Genomic DNA, 12,253 nt, shown 5'->3' with positions numbered 1-12,253 from the left:
CCTAAACCTTACCCCCCCTTCCCCGCCGTCTAAACCGAAGTCCCCCAGGGGGGTGCCTAAACCTAACCCTCCTTCCCCCACCCCCGCAGCTGTCCCCGTCCCACACCCCGCGCCCAGCATCCCTCCGATCGGGATGCCGGGCGCCGGTCTCCCGGCGTCAGTAAAATTACAGGCGTCTAGGTTTAGACGCCTATAATTTAACCCTCGCCGGGATAAAGCAGTCGGGAAGCCGGCTGTCGGGATTAGGTCTGCCGACTTCCCGAATGCATACCCTGCAAACACATCAGATGTGAGATATCGTTATCTGACATGCGATATGAACGACTGAACGATTTTTTAAATCAGAAAATCTGACCGTGTGTATGCACCATTACTCTTCGTCAGTGTCATTTATGAAATGCTATAAAAAAATTTGCATTTAATATGCAAATTTTATTGCTGTCCCAAACAACACCGTAAAATGAATGTATTTTGCTACTTGTTGCCATGGACTACAGCTGATCACATGATGTAACGTGATCGGTTGGAAAAACACTGAGGGGTCTATTTACTAAGCAGTGTTAGGAGACAGAGTGAAAAGTGATAAGGTGCCAGCCAATCAGCTCCCAACTGTCATCTCACAGGCTGTGTTTGAAAAATGACAGTTGGGAGCTGATTGGCTGGCACCTTATCACTTTCTTATCACTTTTCACTCTGTCTCCTAACACTGCTTAGTAAATAGACCCCTGAAACAGTTAGTCCTAACTTTTAAGGCTATGGTGCAAATAATTCGATTTTGGAGGTTAACTTGGTACAAGTACTTTTATATGTTAAAGGAACTCCTCCTGATTTATACCTTTGGGGTATAGACTGAGGATCATATTATCCAGCATAAAGCAGTTAGCAGTTCATTATGTGCAAGCACTATATAAATAAATGTTAACAATACAAATTCCCCCTTGGAAAGTGATGAAATATTGCTCAGTACATAATGAGAGAATCATTTGGAAACGGAACAGCGAGTAATATGTGACTTTGCGGCTGGGCAATTGATGCAGCTTTTATCTGTGGTATTCACCTCAGTAGTCTAATGTTAGATAGGATATGTATAAAGATAAGTGCTCAATCCATAACAGGTGCATCCACTTTCGTTCACATCACTTGTCATTATTGATATGTTTCTGTCGCATTGTTTGAATTTCTACCTACTGGCTGCATGCTCTTAAGCTAAGATTGACCTGGTGAGTTGTAATGACGTTATGAGAATGGAATGAGAAAGGTGCTGTTGTCTGCCTTCAGAGTGGAATATTATATTGAGCTGCTATTAGCATCGCTGTTTAGAAAAGCAATTTCTAAATTGCTTTTGGATGCAAATGGAGCATTTTTGAATTTTATGCAGAGTTCCTTGAAGCATACAGACCGCTATGAGTTTCTTTCCCCCTCTTGTATCATAAAGAATGTTGGCAAGACCAACTGTTCATACCCATTCACGACAGAGTAATCTGGTCCATACAGGACAGGCATTTGCACAAGAGCTGCCCTTCACACGCTAAGTGTGTGAAATGGGATGGACATGAGCATTTTATAATTCTTAATTTATATACAAATGTTGGATAACAACTAAAATGATATTTAATGATATTTAAGTACAAAACAGCTCTCTCTCTCTCATCCCCTATTTTTCTGTATCCTCCCTCTCTTCCTCCCTTTTCCCTCTCGCCAGCCCGAACGAGGTAAGGCCGGGGCGCCCTTAACATTAACTGTGGGGGGGTGGGGGGGGGTAGGTTTAGGGAGCGTAGCGAGGTTAGGTTTTGGGAGGGGGATGTTAGGGTTAGGCACCCCTAGGGGGAAGGGTTAGGGTTAGGTACCCCCCCCCGGAAGGGTTAGATTTAGGGTGCAATAAGGGGGGGGGGTTAGGGTTAGGCACCACTACGGGATGGTTTAGGGGGGGTAGGGATAGGCTACTTTCCTGCCCTATCGGGATCTTCTCCCTTCAGGCTGCCAGTGTCGGGATATGAACTTCATACCCATTCCGTATCTGCACCCCTTGCATTGCAACATGGTTTGTCCAGGTATACAGTTACCTGCTCTATCTTACTCTATTCCCAACTCTGAATCAGGCCCAGTGTTAAGTGATTGAAGTCATAAAAGCAATTCATATTAGCATGTTTCTGGTTTATTATTAATTCTAAAAGAGGCTAATGGTGATTGTTATTGAGAAATGCAAATTAGGATCAAATCCAAAATAATAATAATGCACAAACTCAGTGCTCACTTTATAAGGTACACCTCTCTAGTAATGGGTAGGAATCCTTTGCCCCAGAGCGGCCTGAATTCTTTATGCGATGGATTCAACAAGCTGTTGAAATCATTATTCAGATACTCTGGTCCATGTTGACATGATAGCATCACGTGGTTGTTCCACATTTATCAACCACATATTCTTGCTGCAAATTTTATCACATTCCATATTAAATTTGGTGACACTTGGGGGTCATTTGGGTACATTGTACTCATTGTCATGCTCGTTAAACCAGCTTTTTGCCATGGTGTGTTAACCTGCTGGAAGTATCCATTTGCATTTGGTATTAACGGGCCTACTGCATGCCAACAACATCTGCCACACCATTACACCACCATGAACCTGAATCTGTGACGCAAGGCAGGATGGATCAATGGATTCATGTTGTTCATGACAAATTCTGACCCTGCCATATGCATGTTGGAGTGCCATCAGACCACATGACAGCTATCTAATCTTCAACTGTCCAGTGTTGTTTAACATGCACCCACTGTAGCCCGAGTTCCCTGTTCATTGCTGACATGGGTGGGATCAGGTGTGGTCTGTCTTCTGCTGTAGCCTGTCTACTGCAAGGTTCCCCATGGTGTATGTTCAGGTATGCTTTTCGGTGTACCACCGTTGTAGCGCATTGTTATTTCAGCTACTGTCCACTTCCTGTAAGCTTAAACAGGTCTGGCCATTCTCCTCTGTCCTCTCATTAACAAGGTGTTTTGGACTACCAAACTACCGCTTACTGGATATAATTTGTTTTGTGCACCATTCTTTGTAAACTCTAGAGACTGTTGTGTGTGCAAATCCCAGGAGATCAGCAATATTGGAGATACTCAAGCCACCACTTTTGGCACAAAAAAATCAGCCCACAGTCAAAGTTACTTAAATCACATTTGTTAGCCATTCTCGTATTTGGTCTGAACAACAACTGAACCTCTTCGCCATGTCTGCTTGCCTTTATGCATTTAGCTGCTGTCACATTTGACCTCTTAAATATTTGCATTAACAAGCAGGTGAACCTAATAAAGTGGCCATTGAGTGTTTATTAATGGTAATTGTAAAAATAAAATAGAGACACTACTAAAGCATAACTCCAATTTGGATTTTCATTCATTTCTTTACCATCGACCAACCAATATAGTCATGAGGCAATAATATAAACTCTGTATGGTGTGTGGCAAGATCAGGGTAAGGATGCCGTCTCCTGGTTTAAACTGTTGCACTTGTCATGCAGTAGCCAAGTAGTAGTACACCAATCCATGGCCTTGATACAAGTGTCTGCAGCTAGTTTTATTAGCAACACAAAAATAAACACTTACATGTAGTAATCAGTCCTCTGACCTGTTCCCCAGGCAGCGAGAGAGTCTCTCACAGGTGGTCTACCAGACAGAAACTAAAAACCTGGGGCATATATCTCTCCCCTGGACAGCATTTTCCAGTGTTTTTGTCACAGGTGCTAATATATATATATATAATATTTTTTTTTTTATTAAATTCTTTGCAGCCAGTTTAATTTGGCAGAAAGATAAAAGATTGTTGTAGATAGTCCGGACCTCTGCAAATCCCCAGCTTAATGAATAAACAACTGAAATGTAATTTTAGCAAATTTGCATACAAAGTTTCTACTTTTCTATAATATCCCAAAGTGGTGATGTATTAATGAATGTGGAGAGATGTAGATTTGTGCAGAGAAATGCACATAGTGAGCAGACCCCAAATGATCGACACCTTATCTGTGTCTTGAAATACTCAGATCCAATTTGAATACCAATTATTCTTACAGCTAGCTCTTGAACTTAATCCAATAATAGGGAAATAAATATACCTTTGGCATGGAATGTACAATTTTATGAGAGAAAAGAAGTCTGTGTGCGGTGCACCTAAAAATTAAAATATAATCTTTATTGATTTTGTTTAAAATCAGTGAATTATCACAATACACTGCAAAATATATTTTAAATCAGTATGGGGACCCGATGTGCATTGCCTAGAATTCTGCTACATGCCAATTTACTCCAACTGTCATTCACGAATATACCTGCTAAATATAGCGGGCTGTATATATGCTAATTCCACTTTACGGGAAATTAAATCATGCTGTATTACAGGTAGGTTACAGTATATACTTATAACCCATAACAGAAGTAAATTCGTATTGTTATAACAGAGAGATTCAGTTCTCCTATGAACAGAAACTCTATTAAGAACATGAGCTATCTGCCAACTGCACTTAATAAGGAGTTTACTTAACAACATGAGCTATCTCTATAAGTATTAAACATAAGCTGACAATCATATGTGATTTGTGTTCACTCAGACAATCACTCACTGTAACTGATTACTACTTTGGGAGTTCATTTCTAACACTCTGCACAAGTGACACACCGTTACAATGCCTAGAGAATGTTGCAACAATATAATACTGTACTTTGATATGTTACAATATGTTAGCAACATTCCTTCAGAACCAAATTAGAGCTATGTATCTAAAATAGGTAGTCTGAATTGAAATCACTGTGAACACTGTCACTGTCCTGATGAAAAGGTCTTAGGACCTTGAAACGTCGTCACCGACACTTTGTATGTATTATATAAGATGCTTTGAATACAGAAATTGCTTTTTCATCACCAAGGAGTGCCGCCTTTTTCCTTATATATGTGGCATTGCCAGGCCACACTATAGGATATAGGGCCTGATTCAGAGCCGTTCGCTATTTGCGGTCGTTCGTTCAAAAACAAGGGGTGGCTATTCAAATGATCCGTTCGCAAATTGCAGTCTGTTCACACCTCTAAGTCTGAATGAGCGAGCAAAACATACGCTCGTTTATTTGTCAAAAACGCCCCCTGGCCGCTCGCACCATACGTCATGTCTGCTATTTATTAGATTAATCGAGTACATCGTACAGCGTATGAACTGCTCGCTATTCTTGTGGTTGGTTTTTTCAACCGCTATTTTGCGAGCAGTTCTGAGTTAAAAAAAACCAAGTGACGTGGTCAATGACGCTGCTGTATTAATTATGCACTCCCTTAAAACGCCCGTTTTGACCTTTTAGCACGCCTGCGTTCGAATTCCACTCCCCCGTTTTCAAGCACCTTCCCCTGTTACCACCCACATACGCCTCATTCTGTCACTCAAAATAGCAGGCACTCGCTATATAGCGTACAAACGGTTTTCGGCCGCACTGACTGGTTCGCGCATGCGTACTAAAAACCGTACGCATGCGCAGATGTGCGAACATCGCTTGGAACGAGCGTACGGCCGCTAGCGAGCGGCTCTGAATGAGGGCCATAGTCTGTATTCCAATTAACAGGAGAGCACCCTGCCTGTGTACTAACTTCATCCGGAGTGCCAAGCTTATGGAATATTTATATAGATATATACATACATAGATCCATACAGCGGGTAAAATAAGTATTGAACACTTCAACATTTTTCTCAGTAATTATTATTGTAATGGGGCTATTTGTCATGAAATTTTCACCAAATGCCAGCAACAACCCATGCAATCCACACATGCAAAGAAATCAAACCATAGATGTCCATAAATTAAGTTATGTGTAATAATGTGAAATGACACAGGGAAAAAGTTTTGAACACATGAAGAAAGGGAGGTGCAAAAAGGCATGGAAAGTAAGACACCAGCTGAAATCTATTATTAAGTAGAAAGCAATCCTGACCCTTGTCAGTGCAAATTAATATAAGCTGGGTCAGTCCAAACTGATGGCCTATGAAAAGGTGTCACACAAGAAACATCTCATGATGGGTAAAAGCAAAGAGCTCTCTCAAGACCTTCGCAACCTTATTGTTGCAAAACATACTAATGGCATTGGTTACAGAAGGATTTCTAAACTTCTGAATGTTTCAGTGAGCACTGTTGGGGCCATAATCCGGAAGTGGAAAGAACATAATTTCACCATAAACCGGCCATGACCAGGTGCTCCTCGCAAGAGGAGTGAAAAGAATTATCAGAAGAGTTGTCCAAGAGTCAAGGACCACTTGTGGAGAGCTTCAGAAAGACCTGGAATTGGCAGGTACAATTGTTTCAAAGAAAACAATAAATAATGCACTCAACCGGCATGGCCTGTATGCACGCTCACCATGCAAGACTCCATTGCTGAAGAAAAAGCATGTTGAAGCTCATTTAAAGTTTGCTGCACAACATTTGGACAAGCCTGTGAAATAGTGGGAGAACATAGTCTGGTTAGATGAGACCAAAATGTAACTCTTTGGATGCCATCATACACACCATGTTTGTAGGAGAAATGGCACTGCACATCACCCCAAAAACACCATGCCAACAGAGAAGTTTGGAGGTGGGAACATCATGGTGTGGGGCTGTTTTTCACCATACTTCATATGATTGAAGGAAGGATTATTTGAACAATGTACCGAGACATTCTTGATAAAAATCTGCTGCCACCTACCAGGATGCTGAAGATGAAACGAGAGTGGACATTTCAGCAAGACAATGATCCCAAACACATAGCCAAGGACACTCAATTGGTTTCAGAGAAATAAAATAAAGCTGCTAGAATGTCCCAGCCAATCACCTGACTTGAATCCAATTGAAAATCTATGGAAAGTACTAAATATCAGAATTCATAGAAGAGGCCCATGGATTTGAAGAGTGTTTGTGTGGAAGAATGGTCCAAAATAACACCTGAGCAATGCATGCGACTAGTTTCTCCATACAGTCTTGAAGCTGTATGGTACGAAGTATGGCTTTTGTACGAAATAACTACATTTCAGTAAGCGTGTTCAATACTTTTTCCCTGTGTTAGTTCACATTATTAACATAACTTAATTGATGGACATCCATGGTTTGATTTCTTTGCATGTGTGGATTGCATGGGTTGTTGCTGACATTTGGTGAAAATTTAATTACAATAGCCCCATAACAAATATATTTACTGAGAAAAATGTTGATGTGTTCAATGCTTATTTTTACCCACTGTGTATATATGTATGACAATGTAAGAGAATTTACCTTAATTGCAACAGTTGATCAAAATACCTCTGGACGAATTAGGGTATACATAGACACATTAATTGAGAGTGAATGCCCAGTGTTTCACTAATGTATACGTGAAGTTCTCCTTACTATGATCTACTAGCGGGTATGGGTATCTGCCCCTGCACCAATATGCATGGTATTTTAAACAAAGTAAAATCCTAATAATTATTGTACTATTGTAATATTACTATAACAAGTAGCTATCTTACTAATATATATTTTTTTAATCAGATAAGTGGATAAATATAAATGTTTTTATAAAAAAACCTCAGTATATAGATAAACTGATATAAAAAAAGCGCTTATTGGCATTTGGTCAATTTTGTTCCTTTTAACCCTGAATGGGCCATATTAGGGATCCACCCTCTAGGCCAAAGAGTGTCACCTGGGAGTCGTAAACTCTTGCTTGCTTTGAGTGCGGCTGCTAAAAAAAAAAACATATTACAGGTATGGATTCAACCAGGGATGCCTCCCTTTTCTTTATTTAAGGAAAAATTATTTTATTTGTTTAGAATGGATTGGGTGGAGGCTTCTTTGGGTAAAGAATCTAGGGTGTCTACATTTTTTAACACTTGGGAAAGTTTATATAGCTACACTCCCTTTGCAAACCCAACGGTTGATTGTCAAATGTTTTTCATCAACCTCGTGGTATCTGAGGCGCTTAATAGACAATGACCCTCCCATAACACTAGCTGGGGAACCCTAGTCCGCATAGCACCATTATGTTTTACTTTCTACGTTTTATGTTTTTGTTTATTTTTACATTGTTTTATTTTTAATTTGTTTGATTTAATTAAGTATTCTGTCATTTCTCTTGCATATTCTCTTATATTTATATTCCTGCTCGTATTTCTATAATACTTTATATTGTATTGAATTGCATTTTATTTATTTTTTTTGTCAAAAGATGCTTTTGAATCAATAAAATACAAGTTTAAAAAAACAAAAAAACGCTTATTGAAAATATAAATTTATTACATAAAAATATCACACTTGATAAAAAAAAAAAAATCACAATACAATTGATATTATAGATAGATCGAGACAGGCTAACGATATTGTCTATCTATACAAAACTTATTGACCACATATAGACATATTTAAGATCTCTTTACTGTTGGACTCTTGTCCTTCTGCAGTAGGTGTCCATATGTAACAATTCAATATCTGTGTGGTAGAGAACTGAATCTCTGTTCAGGTGTAGTGGTCTTTAAACCTCCTATTAGAAAGGCAGTCACAATACAAAAATTATAATAATTGAAGACCAGTAGAGCTCATATACCAAAAAATATTTAATAATGGTTATGGAAGGATCACCATATACAGTGCCTTGCAAAAGTATTCACCCCCCTTTGCATTTTTCATGTTTTGTTGCCTCACAACCTGGAAATAAAATGGATTGTTTCAAGTTGTGCATCATTTCATTCACAGAACATGCCTACAACTGTGAAGTTGTGTTTTTTTATATTGTGAATCAAACATTATTTAGGACAACATACCAGAAAACTTCAGCGTGCACAACTATTCACCCCTCTAAAGTAAGTACTTTGGCGAGCCACATTTTGCGGCAATTACAGCTGCAAGTCGCTTCCAATAAGTCTCTATGAGCTTGCCACATCTTGCCCCTGGGATTTTTGCCCATTCCTCAAGGCAAAACTGCTCCAGCTGCTTCATGTTGGATGATTTCCGCTTGTGAACAGCAATCTTCAAGTCTGACCACAGATTCTCAATTGGATTGAGATCTGGGCTTTGACTAGGCCATTCCAACACCTTTAAATGTTTCCCCTTAAACCACTCGAGTGTTGCTTTAGCAGTATGCTTCGGGTCATTGTCCTGCTGGAAGGTGGACCTCCGTCCCAGTCTCAAATCACAGGCAGACTGAAACAGGTTTTGCTCAAGAATATCCCTGTATTTAGCACCATCCATCTTTCCCTCGACTCAAATCAGTTTCGCAGTCCCTGCTGCTGAAAAATGTCTCCACAGCATGATGCTGCCACCACCACTGTGGGGATGGTGTTCTTGGGGTGATGGGATGTGTTGGGTTTGCGCCAGACATAGCGTTTTCCTTGGTGGCCATACATTTGGGGAGTCGCCCACATGCCTTTTGGCAAACTCAAATCGTGTCTTCTTATTTTTATCACCAAGTAATGTTTTTTTCTGGCCACTCTTCCATAAAGCCCAGCTCTATGGAGTGTACGGCTTATTGTGGTCACATGCACAGATACACCAGTCTCTGCTGTGCAACTCTGCAGCTCCTTCAGGTTTACCTCTGGTCTCTGTGCTGCCTCTCTGATTAATGTCCTCCTTGCCCAGTCTGTGAGTTTTGGTGGGCGGCCCTCTCTTGGCAGGTTTGTTGTGGTACCATGTTCTTTCCATTTGATGATGATGGATTTGATGGTGCTCCGGGGGATCATCAAAAATTTGGATGTTTTTTTATAACCCAACCCAGATATGTACTTCTCAACAACTTTGTCCCTGACTTGTTTGGAGAGCTCCTTGGTCTTCATGGTGTGATACCTCTTGCTTAGTGGTGTTGCAGCCTCTGGGGCCTTTCAGAAAAGGCGTATTTATACTGACAGATCATGTGACACTTAGATTTCACACAGGTGGACTTAATTTCACAAATTATGTGACTTCTGAAGGTAATTGGTTGCACCAGAAATTTTGAGGGGCTTCATAGAAAAGGGGGTGATTACATTTGCACATGCCAATTTTCAGAATTTTATTTATAAAGATTCTTTTTATATATATTTTTCTCATTTCACTTCACCGAATTAGACTATTTTGTGCAGATCCATCACATAAAATTCAGATAAAAAAAATAAATAAAAAAATACAGATTGTAATGTAACAAAAAGGTAAAAAGCCAGGGGGTGAATACTTTTGCAAGGCACTGTAGATCTGATGTAGCAATAGTGTAATCAAGATGACATCTAAGTGATCATTTAGCCGAAATTGCAATCCACTGCTGTCACGTAGTTATATAATACAGTTTTGCATAGTGTGCACACTTACTCGTTTTGAAGCTGTTCACTACTGGCATTCTGATGGGTAGGAATTCTGTATTGATGTAAAAGGTAACAATCTTGAATACAGAGATCGCCAGAGCCTCAATCAAGCAAAGGTACAAAGCAAGTGATCAATGCAGCCTTCCTGGCTGATGGCTATCTCTCACAGCTGATTGTTGTGCTTGGTGCCTGTGCCCTGTACAGATGATATGACTCAAAGCAGCTCTACAGAAGGTAGTGGTGTGACTTGGAGCAGCTCTCGATAGGGTAGACCGTTCCCAGCCTGTCACAGCTCAACCCACAACTCCAAAGGGGTGACTGAGGCTGACCAATCGTTTTCACATTCCAATTGTGTTTAGCGAATTTAGCATTTTAAGTCTTCAGTTCACCTGTGTGTAATATTCCCCAGTATTGCAATAGTCAGAGGTTTAAACAGCAAAATTATAAACATATAAAATACCTTCAATTAATAATTACATCTATATAAAATTATGTTAACAACGTCCAGGAGTGTTGAAAACTTAATTACAAATATTTCCAACAGAGTACTCTTAGAGCCGTATTCAATTTGAGCTGAGCCGCGTTAACTTAACGCGGCCCGGACTTAACGCCGACTTTGCCTGTTTTGTAGGGGTTAAAGTATCGCGCACGTGCACGCTTTACCCCGTATTCAATTTCAAAGTACGTGTAAACGGCACCCGACGATACTGTAACAAGCGGAAAGTACTGTCATTTTTGGGGAAATCAGCCTGTCACCCCCAAAATGATGCTCTGACATGGGGGTTCACTATGGTACCCTCCGATTTGGCTTGCTGAAGGTATTTGGTGTTTTTAAATGGGCTCAATAGCTGCTAAATACGTTTTTCTATACCTGGCGCAGAATAGTATTTAGGAGTATTTTTCCCAGAAAATAAGTTATCCCAGCAAATTTGGGGTACTTGAAAATGGGGGTCAGCATATTTAAAGTTGAAAAAATGAAGTAGAAAAAATCGTGAAAAATCCACCGGCCGCAAACACCTGCAATAAAAAAAAAATACCTGGGGCATACTTGGGGACTCCCGCAGAGTCAAGTTCGCTAGTTTTTAAGTTTGTTATCCAACATTTGTTTATTCGCCCCCTTTTTCAAAGTCAATTTTTCGGGTGTCCTTAATTTTTTTTTTCTTTTTAAATTTTTTTACACAGATTACCTTTGGGGGACTGTCTGAAGGCTGAACGGGTTGTTCCCGAAACGTTGCACCCCAAAACCCCAATTCTGCACTTTTTTCCGCCTGCCATTCATAGGCGATACTTTACTGCCTATTACGTTGCATTGACTTTCCGCCTAGGCGGAAAGTCTTTAAAATTGAATACGGGGTAAAACCAAAACAGGCGATAATTACGTCATCGGCGGTAACTTAACGCGGATCCGAACTCAACATTTCAAGTTGAATACAGGCCATAATATGCATTGAGCTGTAGCTTAGTGGCAGTGCTCTCGTCTGGATCACCACACGGCCGGGGTTCTAATCGCATCTGGCCACTAATTTAATTTAATTTGATTTCCCAAAATCTTTTTTTTTTTTTTTTATTATCAACTTATATGTACAGTAAACATATTTATCAAATTGGCCAGATGTGTCAACCCCATTATATAGGAGTGTTACGATTTCTACATAACAAGAGTATATTGAATCATATCTAGATAGGGAGGGTTCCATGAATCATGCAGTCCGATGTAAGGGGATACATTAAAGATATTAATAAATATAAATACAAAATCCAGTTCCTCCATGATCAATGTTGAAAATCAAAGGGAGGCCCTTATAGAAAAAACATTGCACATATATACTACCTACTATTGATAATTATATCTTTATAGAGTTATACTAGCATTGTCCAGGAGTGTTCAAAACTTCATTACAAATATTCCCAACTGAGTAGTCTTAATATGCATTGAGTTGTAGCTCAGTGGCAGCGCT

At 39.9% G+C, this 12,253-nt stretch overlaps 1 protein-coding gene across 1 annotated transcript in view; it reads left to right on the top strand.

Annotated features, from left to right (window-relative positions):
* Positions 1-12,253, top strand: part of KIF16B (kinesin family member 16B) — a 366,374-nt gene that overhangs the window by 86,951 nt on the left and 267,170 nt on the right. The gene's annotated exons all lie outside the window — the stretch shown is intronic.

The sequence above is a fragment of the Taudactylus pleione genome, unplaced genomic scaffold (genome assembly GCF_031769625.1).
Source record: "Taudactylus pleione unplaced genomic scaffold, aTauple2 ptg000201l, whole genome shotgun sequence".
NCBI classification, from domain to species: Eukaryota; Metazoa; Chordata; class Amphibia; order Anura; family Myobatrachidae; genus Taudactylus; species Taudactylus pleione.
Note: the sequence above shows the minus strand (reverse complement) of the source record. Positions and strands in the feature narration are given on the sequence as shown.